The sequence below is a fragment of the Salmo trutta genome, chromosome 39 (assembly GCF_901001165.1).
Source record: "Salmo trutta chromosome 39, fSalTru1.1, whole genome shotgun sequence".
NCBI lineage: Eukaryota > Metazoa > Chordata > Actinopteri > Salmoniformes > Salmonidae > Salmo > Salmo trutta.
Window position 1 is genome coordinate 9,333,333 of NC_042995.1, and position 16,215 is coordinate 9,349,547.

Here is a 16,215-nt window from a genome sequence, read left to right on the forward strand (position 1 = left end):
CAAGCGGGGAGCCCAGCCAACAGAGATTTGAGAAATGTTTGGTACTCTTCTCCAGATCTGTGCCTCACCACAAACCTGTCTCGAAGCTCGACTGACAATTTCTTCGACCTCATTTGCTTGATTTTTGCTCTGACATGCACTGTCAACTGTGGGACCTTATATAGATAGGTGTGTGCTTTTCCAATCATTTGAATTCACCACATGTGGACTCCAGTCAAGTTGTAGAACATCTCAAGGATGATCAATGGAAACAGGATGTACTTGAGCTCAATTTCAAGTCTCCAGAGCAAAGGGTCTGAATACTTACCAAATAGGTATTCATTTCTATAAATTTGCTAAGATTTCTAAAAACCTGTTTTCGGTTTAACATTATGGGGTATTGTGTTTATATTGACGAGGGTAAAAGGCATTTTGAAATAAGGCTGCAACGTAACAAAATGTGGAAAAAGTCAAGGGGTCTTATATAATGCCCTGTATATGCTTCAAACTACAGATGTAAGGTTCTGAAGTGATAAACACAATGGCATAATGGAAAATGCATGTCCAATGGTTATCTCTGTATTAGTATTACCAACATTAAAACACCTAGGTAGAGCAGTGGTTATCTCTGTATTAGTATTATCTCTGTATTACCCACATTAAAACACCTAGGTAGAGCGGGTGGTTATCTCTGTATTAGTATTGTCTCTGTATTAGTAATATCAACATTAAAACACCTAGGTAGAGCAGTGGTTATCTCTGTATTAGTATTATCTCTGTTTTACCCACATTAAAACACCTAGGTAGATCAGTGGTTATCTCTGTATTAGTATTATCTCTGTATTACCCACATTAAAACACCTAGGTAGATCAGTGGTTATCTCTGTATTAGTATTATCTCTGTATTACCCACATTAAAGCACCTCGTTGGATCAGTGGTTATCTCTGTATTAGTATTATCTCTGTATTACCCACATTAAAACACCTAGGTAGATCAGTGGTTATCTCTGTATTAGTATTACCCGCATTAAAACACCTAGGTAGATCAGTGGTTATCTCTGTATTAGTATTATCTCTGTATTATCCACATTAAAACACCTAGGTAGAACAGAGAGGACAGAGCATGTGGCTTTGCAACACATAGGTGTTTCATCTCCACACTGGGATGATTTTAACAGTGCAACACCACACAGGCCTCATGCCTCTCAGATAAATGAATAAAAAACACTAAACTAATGAAGGAGCACACAGTCACCAACACTATATCTCTGGTGTCAATACTCTCAACTGGCTCAGCTCGCTGTTACAGTACAGCACCACCAATTCCATTTATTAAGTAACCATCTGTCTTATGTAACCATAAAAACGTAACATAATACTATTTTGAGAGGTCCCAGATTTATATTTACTATGTTAATCTAGTCTATGAGACGAGGCCTGCTCTTTGACCTACATTATGAGCATGCAGGTCAAGAGGTGTGTTTTCCCTTCAGCATCTGCATGTGGCATAAGCTCACCCACCTCACAGCATGAATCTAAAATGGTTAACTTTGGCTGTGAATGATGGGGAAAAAAATCTGACTCTAAGGCAATTACTTGAATAATTCAATAGATGTTTTGTTTACAAACTTGATGATAAAAAAAAAAATCACGTTTTTTTTTTATGTGACTTCGCTATGGGGGCCGTCAATGGGAATTGGGTCGTGCTTCAGCTGAACTGCAGTACCGAAAATGCCCTCAGTACAGTGGAAAACATGCTTATAGACTGGAAGCCTGGCCCCTGATCCGAGAAGGGTGTAATTGCAGACCGCAATTAGGGGCGTTCTCTGATATCGGGTGTTTCATGATAGCACGTTTACACTAATTGATGCTCCCCCTTAGTCCGTGGCCGTTTGTTTAGCGTTGGGGATAGCAAAAAATTACTTATGTAAAAATTATTTCATACTCCACATTTAGGGGGGCCACAAGGGGGTCCAAAATTCTTGTCACAGAGCCCCCCCCAGAACCGTAGTGTTGTAGCTAAGCCTAACCCTTAACCAAACCTTAATCTCAGTCTCCTAAACTGCCACGTTTATTATCATAACCTGCCACGTTAGTTATCCAAACCTACATGGTAAACAAACCCCTAACCCTCACCCTTTTCCTAACCTTAACCTCAGTCACCTAACAGGCCACGCTAATTCACCTAACCTGCCACTTTAATTATCCTAACCTGCCACTTTCATGATCCTAACCTGCCACTTTCATGATCCTAACCTGCCACTTTCATGATCCTAACCTGCCACTTTAATTATCCTAACCTGCCACTTAATTATCCTAACCTGCCACTTTAATTATCCTAACCTGCCACTTTCATGATCCTAACCTGCCACTTTAATTATCCTAACCTGCCACTTTCATGATACTAACCTGCCACTTTAATGATCCTAACCTGCCACTTTAATTATCCTAACCTGCCACTTTAATTATCCTAACCTGCCACTTTAATTATCCTAACCTGCCACTTTAATGATCCTAACCTGCCACTTTAATGATCCTAACCTGCCACTTTAATTATCCTAACCTGCCACTTTAATGATCCTTACCTGCCACTTTAATTATCCTAACCTGCCACTTTAATGATCCTAACCTGCCACGTAAATTATCCTAACCTGCCACTTTAATGATCCTAACCTGCCACGTTAATGATCCTAACCTGCCACTTTAATTATCCTAACATGCCACTTTAATTATCCTAACCTGCCACTTTAATTATCCTAACCTGCCACTTTCATGATCCTAACCTGCCATTTTAATGATCCTAACCTGCCACTTTAATTATCCTAACCTGCCACTTTAATTATCCTAACCTGCCACTTTAATTATCCTAACCTGCCATTTTAATGATCCTAACCTGCCACTTTAATTGTCCTAACCTGCCACTTTAATTATCCTAACCTGCCACTTGAATAATCCTAACCTGTTATGTATGCTATGTGCCTAGTTAATAAATACTTTTTTTAACAAATAGTCTCCATCAGTTTCATAAAACCGGAACTGACCAATGGCATGTGTCAGTTTTTAAAATATCAGGGAACATCCACATCAAGAAACTGTACAGCAGTTCTCCTACTGGGAGGCGCTGGAAATAGTTGAAAGAGCGATTGGTGCTGAGGAAGCTATGGCAGTGGATGTCCCGCAGCCTGTTGAGATTCATAATGTAATTTACCAGTTGAAGGATACCGATTGTAAAGATTAATTGTACGTGCAGCTGAAAGGTTTTTGGGAGTTCAGGAATTAACATTGGAAGCATTGCAGGCAGTGGTGGAAAAAGTACCCAATTGTCATATTTGAGTAAAAGTAAAGATACTTGAGTCCTTTCCTATCAAGGTAAAAGTGAAAGCCACCCAGTAAAATACTACTTGAGTAAAAGTCTAAAAGTATTTTAGTTTAACATATACATAAGTATCAAACGTAAATGTAATTGCTAAAATATACTTAAGTATCAAAAGAAAAAGTACAAATCATTTCAACTTCATTATATTAAGCAAACCAGACAGCACGATTTTATTGTAGTTTAAATGTACGGATAGTCAGGGGCTCACACCAACACTCAGGGTGCGTTCCTAAATTCGCTCTGGCTATATTCTCCGATTTCAGAGCACTCTGGTCTGAGGCTGCCAGAGGGAAGAATAATTGATGAAAAACGAACGTTCAACATCATTGAATACGGCCGGTGTCAGTAAACGTCGGCAAAAAACATGTAATTAAATTGTTGCCTGTAGCACAGATAAAAGTCACCAATGCTCTGGATAACATGAACACAGCCTAACCAGCTCTGCTAAGGCGAGTAAAATGGGTCAGAGTTCTCTCATTTGTACTGGAAGTAGCTAGCAAGCTAGCCAATGTTAACCAGTTAGCTTGGATGCTTGAGGTCAGAACGCTTGAATCAACTCTACTCCCCCGCCAAAGAAGATGAAGATGTTCCTCCCTACGAGGCCCATGAGACTGTGTAGGGATGTGATTTGAATAGGACTGTGACTGAAGATGTTCCTCCCTACGAGGCCCATGAGACTGTGTAGGGATGTGATTTGAATAGGACTGTGACTGAAGATGTTCCTCCCTACGAGGCCCATGAGACTGTGTAGGGATGTGATTTGAATAGGACTGTGACTGAAGATGTTCCTCCCTACGAGGCCCATGAGACTGTGTAGGGATGTGATTTGAATAGGACTGTGACTGAAGATGTTCCTCCCTACGAGGCCCATGAGACTTTGTAGGGATGTGATTTGAATAGGACTGGGACTGAAGATGTTCCTCCCTACGAGGCCCATGAGACTGTGTAGGGATGTGATTTGAATAGGACTGTGACTGAAGATGTTCCTCCCTACGAGGCCCATGAGACTTTGTAGGGATGTGATTTGAATAGGACTGGGACTGAAGATGTTCCTCCCTACGAGGCCCATGAGAGTGTGTAGGGATGTGATTTGAATAGGACTGTGACTGAAGATGTTCCTCCCTACGAGGCCCATGAGACTGTGTAGGGATGTGATTTGAATAGGACTGTGACTGAAGTAGTGGGATGTTATTTATCTATTTTTGTATTTTGTTTTGATGTCGTTGTCCCCCCTCCCTATATCCACAATGGACATGTATTTCTTTCTACAGTTTACTACCCGTACAGTAGGTGGCGGCAGACAGGTTATATTTGTGTAAATGTCAGTGTACCAGAGAAGAAGATGACGCTGTTGTATTGTCGTTGTGGGGAACAGGAAGTTCCGGGTAGAAAACGACAGAACTATGCTGTTATGTCGATAGGGGTTGTGTCCGTTTCAAATGTATTATTGTAGGTATGTAAAAGCACGTTTAAACTTTCTAATGTCGAAATAATATATAATATGCTAGGTAACAAATTCGTCAAGGTATTATCACGTTTGGTAAAGGTTTTAATTGTATGTGTTGTTTTGGGGTCAACCCGAGTGAGTGAAGAACGTGATTAAAAACGATTTTACAAGTCACACAGCTAGACTTTGGGTTTGTCTTAACAGAATTGTCTGAACATAAAGTAATTTGATAAAGATTCCACTTATTTGAGTTCGTTTTTACATGTTCTTGGTTTTGTGTAAAATGTTTATGAGCTGGTAAATAGCCTCTTCCGAACCATCCTGATCTCGCGAGTTTACATACACTGTTTCTTTAATGTAAGCTCGCGAGATCAGGATGGTTCGGAGGTGGCTAGTCAAATGGCGGTTTCAACGGTTTCGGTCGTCTTTCTAGGAGTTTGCTCGTGGTGAAATGGCGACATGAGGCTGTGTGATGGAGTGTCAAAATAGAGGGAAGCTAACTGAAGTTATCCTTCACCATTTGGAGATAGAGGCCAACTGCATGGAATGGCGTCGATTAATGCAGATGAATCAGAGCACCTGTCAAACTCATTCCATGGAGGACCAAGTGTCTGCGGGTTTTCTTTCCACCTTTACTTGATTAATGAATTAAGGTCACTAATTAGAAAGGAACACCCCTCATCTGATTGTCTAGGTTTTAATTGAATGGAAAAAAATTTACCAGTGGAGACTCGGCCCTCAATGGAATGAGTTTGACACCCCTGAAACAATGGAAATGGAGAGACAGTTTGAGAAGCAACAGCTGTGCTGGAATGCGGTCAATGTGGGGGACAGTTCTGATGATATGGAGCGGGAGGATGAGGGCCTAGAATGTGAATGGTCTGTAGTGGAAAGACATAGTAAGAACAGAGATAATGATACTGGAAGCAGTGGCGCATGTAGTATAGAAACTCTAAAGAGGCCCAAGGTAGGGAGCTAGAGTAATAATGTGTCACAGTGGAAAGTTGGGATGGTGTTTGAGGAGACCACAGGGCCTCATTTACACCCTATCTGATTCACCAAGGCCATAAAGAGAGGTGAAGGTAAACTGGGCCACATCAGTGTAAATGAGAACTTGTTCTGAACTAGCCTACCTGGTTAAATAAAGATGAATAAAAAAATTGAAATTGGTAGATTGTTAATATCTTGTGCTAGTCAGGTTCAGCAAGAGAAGATTCTTCAACTAGAAAATCATAATGGGACGAAGCTCAGAAAATCATAATGGGACGAAACTCAGAAGCCATGTTAAATTGAAGGGAGTAATCTCTGAGGTCCCAGTATCAATGTCCATGGATAATATTGTTAAAGAACATGTGAAGGGAGACAGAGTGGTTGAAGCCTAAAGGTTGATCAGTATTAAAGAGGGTTAAAGAAGTGAAGGTTATCAGTGCTGTTGAGGTTTGAGAAGGTTTTGTCTGGAAAGTACAGAATTGTATTCCTTAGCTTCAATGTCAGAAAATTTGACCCAGCCTCATCAATCAACTAATCAAATGTATTTATAAAGCCCTTCTTACATCAGCTGATGTCACAAAGTGCTGTACAGAAACCCAGCCTAAAACCCCAAACAGCAAGCAATGCAGGTGTAGAAGCACAGTGGCTAGGAAAAACTCCCTAGAAATACCAGAACCTAGGAAGAAACCTAGAGAGGAACCAGGCTATGAGGGGTGGCCAGTCTTCTTCTGGCTGTGCTGGGTGGAGATTATAACAGAACATGGCCAAGATGTTCAAATGTTCATAGATGACCGGCAGGGTCAGATAATAATAATCACAGTGGTTGTCGAGGGTGCAACAGGTCAGCACCTCAGGAGTAAATGTCAGTTGGCTTTTCATAACCGATCATTGAGAGTATCTCTACCACTCTGCTGTCTCTAGAGAGTTGAAAACAGCAGGTCTGGGACAGGTAGCACGTCCGGTGAACAGGTCAAGGTTCTATAGCGGAACAGTTGAAACTGGAGCAGCAACGGTGAATCATCAGTGTTTTTAAATACCAAAGAATGGGACATGTAGCTGTTGAGTGGAAAGATGTGCCAAGTGTGGTGGGGAACATGATTACGGTGAATGTTGGAGCAATGTGACGGTTAAGTGTTGCAATTGTGCGGAGGACACACAGAGCAGCATTTGGTGGATGCCAGGTGCAGAGAGATGCTCAGAGATATAGAATCCGTCATGATATGCAGAGACTGTAAGCAGTGGTGGTTCTAGACCATTTCAACTGGGGGGCCAAGCTGGGGCCAGTTGTACTGTTAGAGGGGCCAGTTACATTAGACGTTATTGGTATCATATTGTGTTCTTCACTGCATTAGCAGGCAAAAGACCATGTTCATAATCATTTGTGTTCCGCGTTGTCACTGTCTAATAACGGATGTAAAAAAAGAACGATAGCAAAAATTTGTTATGTAAAAAGTATTTCATACACCACATTTAGGGGGGCCACAAGGGGGTCCAAAATTGTTGTCACAGGGGCACTGCCCCACAGTAAGAGGACCTACTGTCAGACTGATGGAGCTTCCATGGTTGGTCCCGTAGTAAGAGGACCTACTGTCATACTGATGGAGCTTCCATGGTTGGTCCTGTAGTAAGAGGACCTACTGTCAGACTGATGGAGCTTCCATGGTTGGTCCTGTAGTAAGAGGACCTACTGTCAGACTGATGGAGCTTCCATGGTTGGTCCCGTAGTAAGAGAACCTACTGTCAGACTGATGGAGCTTCCATGGTTGGTCCCGTAGTAAGAGGACCTACTGTCATACTGATGGAGCTTCCATGGTTGGTCCTGTAGTAAGAGGACCTACTGTCAGACTGATGGAGCTTCCATGGTTGGTCCTGTAGTAAGAGGACCTACTGTCAGACTGATGGAGCTTCCATGGTTGGTCCCGTAGTAAGAGAACCTACTGTCAGACTGATGGAGCTTCCATGGTTGGTCCGTAGTAAGAGGACCTACTGTCAGACTGATGGAGCTTCCATGCCTGGTCCTGTAGTAAGAGGACCTACTGTCAGACTGATGGAGCTTCCATGGCTGGTCCCATAGTAAGAGGACCTACTGTCAGACTGATGGAGCTTCCATGGTTGGTCCCGTAGTAAGAGGACCTACTGTCAGACTGATGGAGCTTCCATGGCTGGTCCCGTAGTAAGAGGACCTTCTGTCAGAACTGGTCTTCCTACTAGTCCTGACATGGTTTCGAGGCCTGTTCAGAAATCTTGTGCCCATAAATGCGCTGTGACGAAGGATACTTTAATAGTGAATAAAATGTACTTCATAGCTTTCATTGGTAGGTTATCAACAACTTGGATTGTGTAAAGCAGAAATACCAGGTTTAAAGTTATCTTGTAAACTTCAGCAGAGTTGTTGGTGGTAACAGATATTACTGTTGGCATGGTATTTGATAAGCTGGATAACCTAAGGGTGGATTGTCTCAGCATGATATAAACCCCAATGTTTGCAAACACAGAAAGGGATCTATTGATAAAGTTTATTAGGGGTGTGGGAGGGTTTTTGGGAAGGGGGGTGTGGTAGAGGTTAATAGGGATTTCTTGGTTTATTTTGTTAGTACTGAATTAGACAGACATGAACCTTAAACGTTTGTTTGCGGACCTCCATGATACCATAGGAGGTCTGCATCAACGGACTTCAGGCAGGTAGTGCCTCATCAGAGAGAGAACATTTCAGTTGCACTACAGTTTTGAAGCTGAATGTAATGATTATCAGTTCTTTACATGTGTACTAATATTCAGACACATTCAGTTGTTTCTATATTTATCTATAGTTCAGGGTTTTCACACGGGGCTTAAAGTAAATAAATATTAGTGCCTGAAAAAGTCCTTGAATTTTGACTTGCCACTGTACGACCCCTGATCATTCTTACTATGGGTGTGAATGGGAAATACAATCGTTTTATGTGAGTGAAATAATACAGTGAAGACAAGGTTATTCAGGAAAATAGTACATAGTGCTGCCTAAAACATACTGCAACCTTACTAAATGGTTTTTGAGTCATTTTATGCATTTATGTGAGTTGAGGAAATCTACTATAGATTAACTGCACTTATGTTGTGCAATTTAAAATGTTTACTTTGTGTCTGTGAGTGAATGTTTTGTTAAGGATTAGCTACCTGATCTACTGAAATGAGATAATTGAACAAGAAAAAAGAGAATATATTTTTACAAAATAAAGTGCCAGAACTGTCGAGACAATATCTTTTGTGTCCGTTTGTCTTTATTACTACAGGACGACTAGAATTAAGTCTGAGGCCGGTAACATCAACAGTGAGGACAAACCCAGCCCTCCTCTCTCCTTCCTCACTGAGTCCAAACCTACAGTCACTGGGTCCTGATTGTGACAGTGGAGCCCAGTTTGCACTGCAGGATCCAGAGATGACATCAGTGAAGCTGGAAGACTGCAGTCAAACACTGGAGCTGAATGTCAACATTAAAGATGAAGAAGAGGAGGAGAAGATTAGGACAACTGTTAGTCGTGGTAAGAGCTGGTTCTATCTATGTTATCTTCATAAATTAGATCTTCATAAGTTATGACCCAATCTATTGCTAGGTTGAATTCTGTAATTCTGACATCACACATCCCTGAATCACTCAAGACTTCACAGCGAAGCAAAAAAATGTAAACATGTAACGCCTGCCTATGCCCACACATTGTGTCAAGAACGTTGAAATGTTTAATACCCTCAATCACCAAGTTAGGCATACCTAATTTCAAAATAGGCCATGACATCATCACTGTCAATATTGAATTATAATTCTTAATGTTTTTACCAGTGAAATGACCAAGCTGCGTCTGCATGCCAATTGTTTGATCTCAATCAATTTCATGTGAATATGCATTTAAATCTTCTTAAATTACTGTTTGGTGAGCAAATTAGAGCAGATGGTGTTAAATTATATAGACTTCCTGTATTTTGTTTAATCAAAGCACATTCTGCCTAATGTCGCGCGGTGTTGAGTTTGGGACGATTCAGCAAACCATCCTAAAATCTCGTAAGAAATGAGGTGTTGTTTTTGTTGTAACAGTAATGTTATGCTATAATATTTGGTTATGTGGACTACTAATTAATCATTAGGTGATCGTCCAAGACATTGATCTAACTTTACTAAACAAACACCATTGTGGCGGCTCATCGCTCCTGCAGCACTACACCCCTGCAGTCTGCTGCACCGAACTAGCGATTGATGCTCACCTAGCCTACTCTTTTGCCTCGCGCAACATTTGGTGAGAGAGAACGAGAGAATGTGTTTGGCTGTTTTTATGAAAATCTGGCAATATTGCCCAAGGAAACATTAAGTAGCCTAGTGGTTAGAGCGTTGGGCCAGTAACCGAAAAGTTGCTGGATCGAATCCCTGAGCTGACAAGGTAAAAATCTGTCGTTCTGCCCCTGATCAAGGCAGTTAACCCACTGTTACCCGGAAAGCCTTCATTGTAAATAAGAATTGTTCTTAACTGACATGCCTATTTAAATAAAGGTTAAATGTAATAAATATATGTATAATAAGGACATCAGTCAATTGAAATGAATTAGGCCCAAACCTGTAGATTTCACATGACTGGGCAGGTATGCAGCCATGGGTGGGCCTTGGAAGGCATAGGCCCACCCACTCGGCAGCCAGACCCACCTCAGGTCCTGGGCTGACGTTGTTACACGTAGTCTACGATTGTAGCCAGTTTGCTCTGTTCTGTGAAGGGAGTAGCGAGATCTTCAGCCGTTTCCAGCTACAATAGTCATTTACAACATTAACAATGTCTACACTGTATTTCTGATCAATTTGACATTATTTGAATGGACAAAAAATTTGCTTTTCTTTCAAAAAGGACATTTGCAAGTGACCCCAAACTTTTGAATTTATTTATTTCACCACTAATGGTAGTGTTTTTATATATTTTTTTTAAAACTTTTTATTTAACTTCCTTAGCATACTGGGTTATTGTCCGGAATTTCAGATGACTGATGTGCCCAAAGTAAACTGCCTGTTAGTCAGGCCCAGAAGCTAGGATATGCATATATATAAATATTTTTTAAATCTTTATTTTAACAGGGAAAACAGGACTGAGACCTGGATCTCTTTTATGGCTGTGCCCTGTGTAAACATGTTGACATGTACAGTTTTAGGCATACAGACAAGAACATTTCAAACATACAAAATAAAGACACAATTCAACAGAAACAATCACAGACAACATCATATCGATCCTCCATAACATTTTTGAAATGGGCAAGGGACACCAGAGTGTCTAACTTAAGTTGGATCTGCAGTTTGTTCCATAAATAAGGTGCAAAGGAACTAAAGGCAGTCCTACCCAACTCTGTGGAGACCGCAGGAGTCTCTAATGTAATCCACATCTGTGATCTGGTTTTAAAATTAGTATATCTAGTGGAAATGAATGATGATATATATGGAGGTAGTTTTAAAAGAAGTGCTTTATAAATAAACAAGAGAGCATGTTGCTGTCGCCTCACAGATAGAGAGGCCCAACCCACGTTGATATAAGATACAGTGATGAGTTTTTTAACTATCACCCGTGATATACTTGATAGCATTGGATAGAAATCACTCTGAAGTTTCTAATGTCTGTGAGTATAACAGAACTGATATGGCAGGCGAAAACCTAGAGGAAAATCCATCAGGATTTTTTTTTTTGAGGTCACAGGTTTTTTCAATGCTTGCCTATGGCATATACAAATAGATTGGACCCAGATTGCAGTTCCTATGGCTTCCACTAGATGTCAAGTCTTTAGAAAGGGTTTCAGGCCTGTTTTTTGAAAAATGAATAACTATTGGTAGTTTTTCCAAGGTGTCCCCTGTTAGAAAAGTAGTCATGTTGCGCGTATCAACGAGAGCGCGCTCTTCGTTATTTATCTTCGCTATTGAACACACTATTCTCCGTCTTAAATATTATCGTTTATTTAGCTATTAGAATACCTGAGGATTAATTAGAAACATCGTTTGAGTTGTTTGGACCAACTTTACTGGTAACTTTTTGGATTCGTTTGTGTGCATGTTGAACGAGTGAATTACTGAATCAAGCGTGCCAACTAAACTGACATTTTTGGGATATAAGAAGGACTTATCGAACGAAACGACCATTCATTGTGTAGCTGGGACCCTTGGGATTGCAAACAGAGGAAGATCTTCAAAGGTATAATAATCGCGTAGTATGCTTTCTCCGTAAAGCCTTTTTGAAATCTGACAACACAGTTGGATTAACATGAAGCTTTTAAATGATGTAAGACACTTGTATTTTCATGAATGTTTAATATTTCGATTTTTGTATTTTGAATTTCGCGCTCTGCAATTTCACCGGATGTTGTCGTACGTGTCCCACTAGCATTTGGACATGCGCCCAAACAGGTTAACTAGGCAAATAAGAACAAATTCTTATTTTCAATGACGGCCTAGGAACAGTGGGTTAACTGCCTTGTTCAGGGGCAGAATGACTGGTCACCGCTCTGAGCCTGGTTCCTCTCTAGGTTTCTTCCTAGGTTCCTGCTTTCTAGGGAATTTTTTTGTGGCCACTGTGCTTCTACATCTGCATTGCTTGCTCTTTGGGGATTTTAGGCTGGGTTTCTGTTAAGCACTTTGAAAAACTACTGATGTTAAAAGGGCTTCATAAAATACATTTGATTGACATGTATATCACACCAACTGACTGGTTCTTCTGATGTTCACACAGGACACCATGTTGAGACATTCTCTACATCCAGAGAGCAACAGCAGGAAGATCACAGAGCTAAGAGGTCTCATCACTGCCCACATTGTGAAAAGATTTTCCCATTTCTATCAAAGCTAAAAATACACCTAAAAATACACACAGGAGAGAAGCCTTACTCCTGCTCTGACTGTGGAAAATTCTTCAAAACATCAACTAAGCTAAAAGTTCATCAGAGAACACATACAGGAGAAAAGCCTTACTCCTGTTCTGACTGTGGAAAAAGCTTCACGACATCAACGGTGCTAAAACTTCATCAGAGAAGACACACAGGAGAGAAGCCTTATTACTGCTCTGACTGTGGAAAATGTTTTATAACATCAACTCAGCTAAAAGTTCATCAGAGAACACACACAGGAGAGAAGCCTTTCTTCTGCTCTGACTGTGGAACTAGTTTCTCTCAACTTTCCCACTTAAAAACACATGAACGCATACATACAGGAGAGAAGCCTCATTACTGCTCTGACTGTGGAAAATGTTTTAAAACATCAAATGAGCTAAAAGTTCATCAGAGAACACACACAGGAGAGAAGCCTTATGTCTGCTCTGACTGTGGAAAATGCTTCACAACATCAACTGATCTAAAAGTTCATCAGAGAACACACACAGGAGAGAAGCCTTATTCCTGCTCTGACTGTGGGGTGAGTTTCTCTCGACTCGGTACCTTAAAAACACACCAACATATACATACGGGAGAGAAGCCTTACTTCTGCTGTGACTGTGGGGAGAGTTTCTCTCAAAAGACCAACTTAAAAGCACACCAACAAATACATACAGGAGAGAAGCCTTACTACTGCTCTGACTGTGGAAAACGTTTCTCCCAATTGGGTAACTTAAAATCACATGAACGTATACATACAGGAGAGAAGCCATACTCCTGCTCTGACTGTGGGAAGAGTTTCTCCCAATTGCATACGTTAAAAACACATGAACGTATACATACGGGAGAGAAGCCTTACGTCTGTGCTGACTGTGGGGTGAGTTTCTCTCATCTGGGCACCTTAACAACCCACCAACGTATACACACAGGAGAGAAGCCTTACTCTTGCTCTGACTGTGGAAAATGCTTCACATCATCAACTGATCTAAAAGTTCATCAGAGAACACACACAGGAGAGAAGCCTTATTTCTGCTTTGACTGTGGAAAATGTTTTAAAACATCAAATGAGCTAAAAGTTCATCAGAGAACACACACAGGAGAGAAGCCTTACGTCTGCTCTGACTGTGTAAAATGCTTCACAACGTCAACTGATCTAAAAGTTCACCAGAGAACACACACAGGAGAGAAGCCTTATTCCTGCTCTGACTGTGTAAAATGCTTCAAAACATCAACTGAGCTAAAAGTACATCAGAGAACACACACAGGAGAGAAGCATTACTACTGCTCTGACTGTGTAAAATGCTTCAAAACATCAACTGAGCGAAAAGTACATCAGAGAACACACACAGGAGAGAAGCCTTACTACTGCTCTGTCTGTGGAAAATGTTTTAAACATCAACTGAGCTAAAAGTTCATCAGAGAATACACACAGGAGAGAAGCCTCATTACTGCTCTGACTGTGGAATACGTTTTAAAACATCAATGAGCTAAAAGTTCATCAGAGAACACACACAGGAGAGAAGCCTTACGTCTGCTCTGACTGTGGGAAGAGTTTCTCCCAATTGTATACCTTAAAAACACATGAACGTATACATACAGGAGAGAAGCCTTACTCCTGCTCTGACTGTGTAAAAGATTTCAAAACATCAACTGAGCTAAAAGTTCATCAGAGAACACACACAGGAGAGAAGCCTTATACCTGCTCTGAATGTGGAAAATGTTTTAAAACATCAAATGAGCTAAAAGTTCATCAGAGAACACACACAGCAGAGAAGCCTTTCTTCTGCCCTGACTGTGGAATTAGTTTCACTCAACTTTCCCACTTAAAATCACATGAACGTATACATACAGGAGAGAAGCCTTTCTTCTGCCCTGACTGTGGAATTAGTTTCACTCAACTTTCCCACTTAAAATCACATGAACGTATACATACAGGAGAGAAGCCATACTCCTGCTCTGACTGTGTAAAATGCTTCAAAACATCAACTGAGCTAAAAGTTCATCAGAGAACACACGCATGAGAGAAGCCTTACCTCTGCTCTGACTGTGGGGTGAGTTTCTCTCACCAGAGCAACTTAACACACCAACGTAAAACACACCTTACTCCTGCTCTGTAGAAGGGTGGGCGTGTATCTCAAACGTCTAGCCAAAGGTTGTGTGCTTGAATCTCATCAAGGAGGACTTAAGTATTTTAGCTAATTAGCAACTTTTCAACTACTTACTACTTTTTTTGCTGTTACTGAGCATGTTAGCTTAGCATGCAACTACTTAGCATGTTAGCTAACCTTTCCCCTAAACCCATTTAACTCTACCTTAAACCCCTCACCCCTAACCTAGCTAACGTTAGCAACAACAAATTGGAATTCATAACATATCATACATATTACAAGTTCGTAACATTGTATGAATAGCAATGTGTAAAATAACATACGAATTGTAATTCATAACATACGATACGTCCTACAGTCCATATTATACTGAACAACAATCTAAATGCAACAATTTCAAGACTTACAGTTCGTATAAGGAAATCAGTCAATTGAAATAAATAAATGAGGCCCAAATCTATGGATTTCACATGACTGGGCAGGGGCTCAGCCATGGGTGGGACTTGGGAGGGCATAGGCCCACTTGGGAGACAGGCCCAGCCAATCAGAATGAGTTTTTCCCCACAAAAGGTCTTATTACAGACAAAATACTATTCAGCCCCCCCCCTCCTCAGACAATCCTGCAGGTGAAGAGGTCCTGGGATGCCGTGGTTACATGTGATCTGCAGTTGTGAGGCCGGTTGGATGTACTGCCAAATTCTCTAAAAGGACATTGGAGGGTGGCTTATGGTAGAGATAATATTGAATTCTCTGGCAACAGCTCTGGTGGACATTCCTCATCATGAGACTTGCACATTCCCTAAACTTGAGACATCTGTGACATTGTGTTGTGTGGCCTTATATTGTCCCCAGCACAAGGTGCACCTGTGTAATGATCATGCTGTTTTATCAGCTTCTTGATACGTCACACCTGTCAGGTGGATGAATTATCTTGACAAAGGCTGAAATGCTCACTAACAGGGATATAAACAAAACTTGTGCACAACATTTGAGAGAAATAAGCTTTTTGTGCATATGGAACATTGTTGCATTTTTTTATTTTTCAGCTCATGAAACCAACACTTTAGATGTTTAGTTTATATTTTAGTTCAGTTTTATTGGTAGGCCAATGTAATGTAACCTAACATACTAAATGGAGTGGCACGGATGTGTTTGTAATATATAATATGTTTTTGCTCTGAGACCGGGTTGTTCCTCTGCAGTATTCTGTGGGAATGAGCTAGTAGACACTTTTTTATTGAACCTTTATTTAACTAGGCAAGTCAGTTAAGAACAAATTCTTATTTACAATGACGGCCTTGGAACAGTGGATTAACTGCCTTGGTCAGAGGCAGAACGACAGATTTGTACCTTGTCAGCTCGGGGATTCAATCTAGCAACCTTTTGGTTACTGGCCCAACGCTCTAACCACTAGGCTACCTTCCACCCCTAACATGTATCAGATAGAGATGGTG

General features: G+C 40.8%; 1 long non-coding RNA gene across 1 annotated transcript; it reads left to right on the forward strand.

Moving 5' to 3' along the window:
• The first annotated feature begins 4,564 nt into the window (after positions 1-4,564).
• Positions 4,565-12,574, forward strand: LOC115179574 (uncharacterized). The gene is made up of 3 exons (XR_003872953.1): positions 4,565-4,808; positions 9,065-9,313; positions 12,518-12,574. It is a non-coding gene; the product is annotated as an uncharacterized LOC115179574 (long non-coding RNA).
• Positions 12,575-16,215: the final 3,641 nt, after the last annotated feature.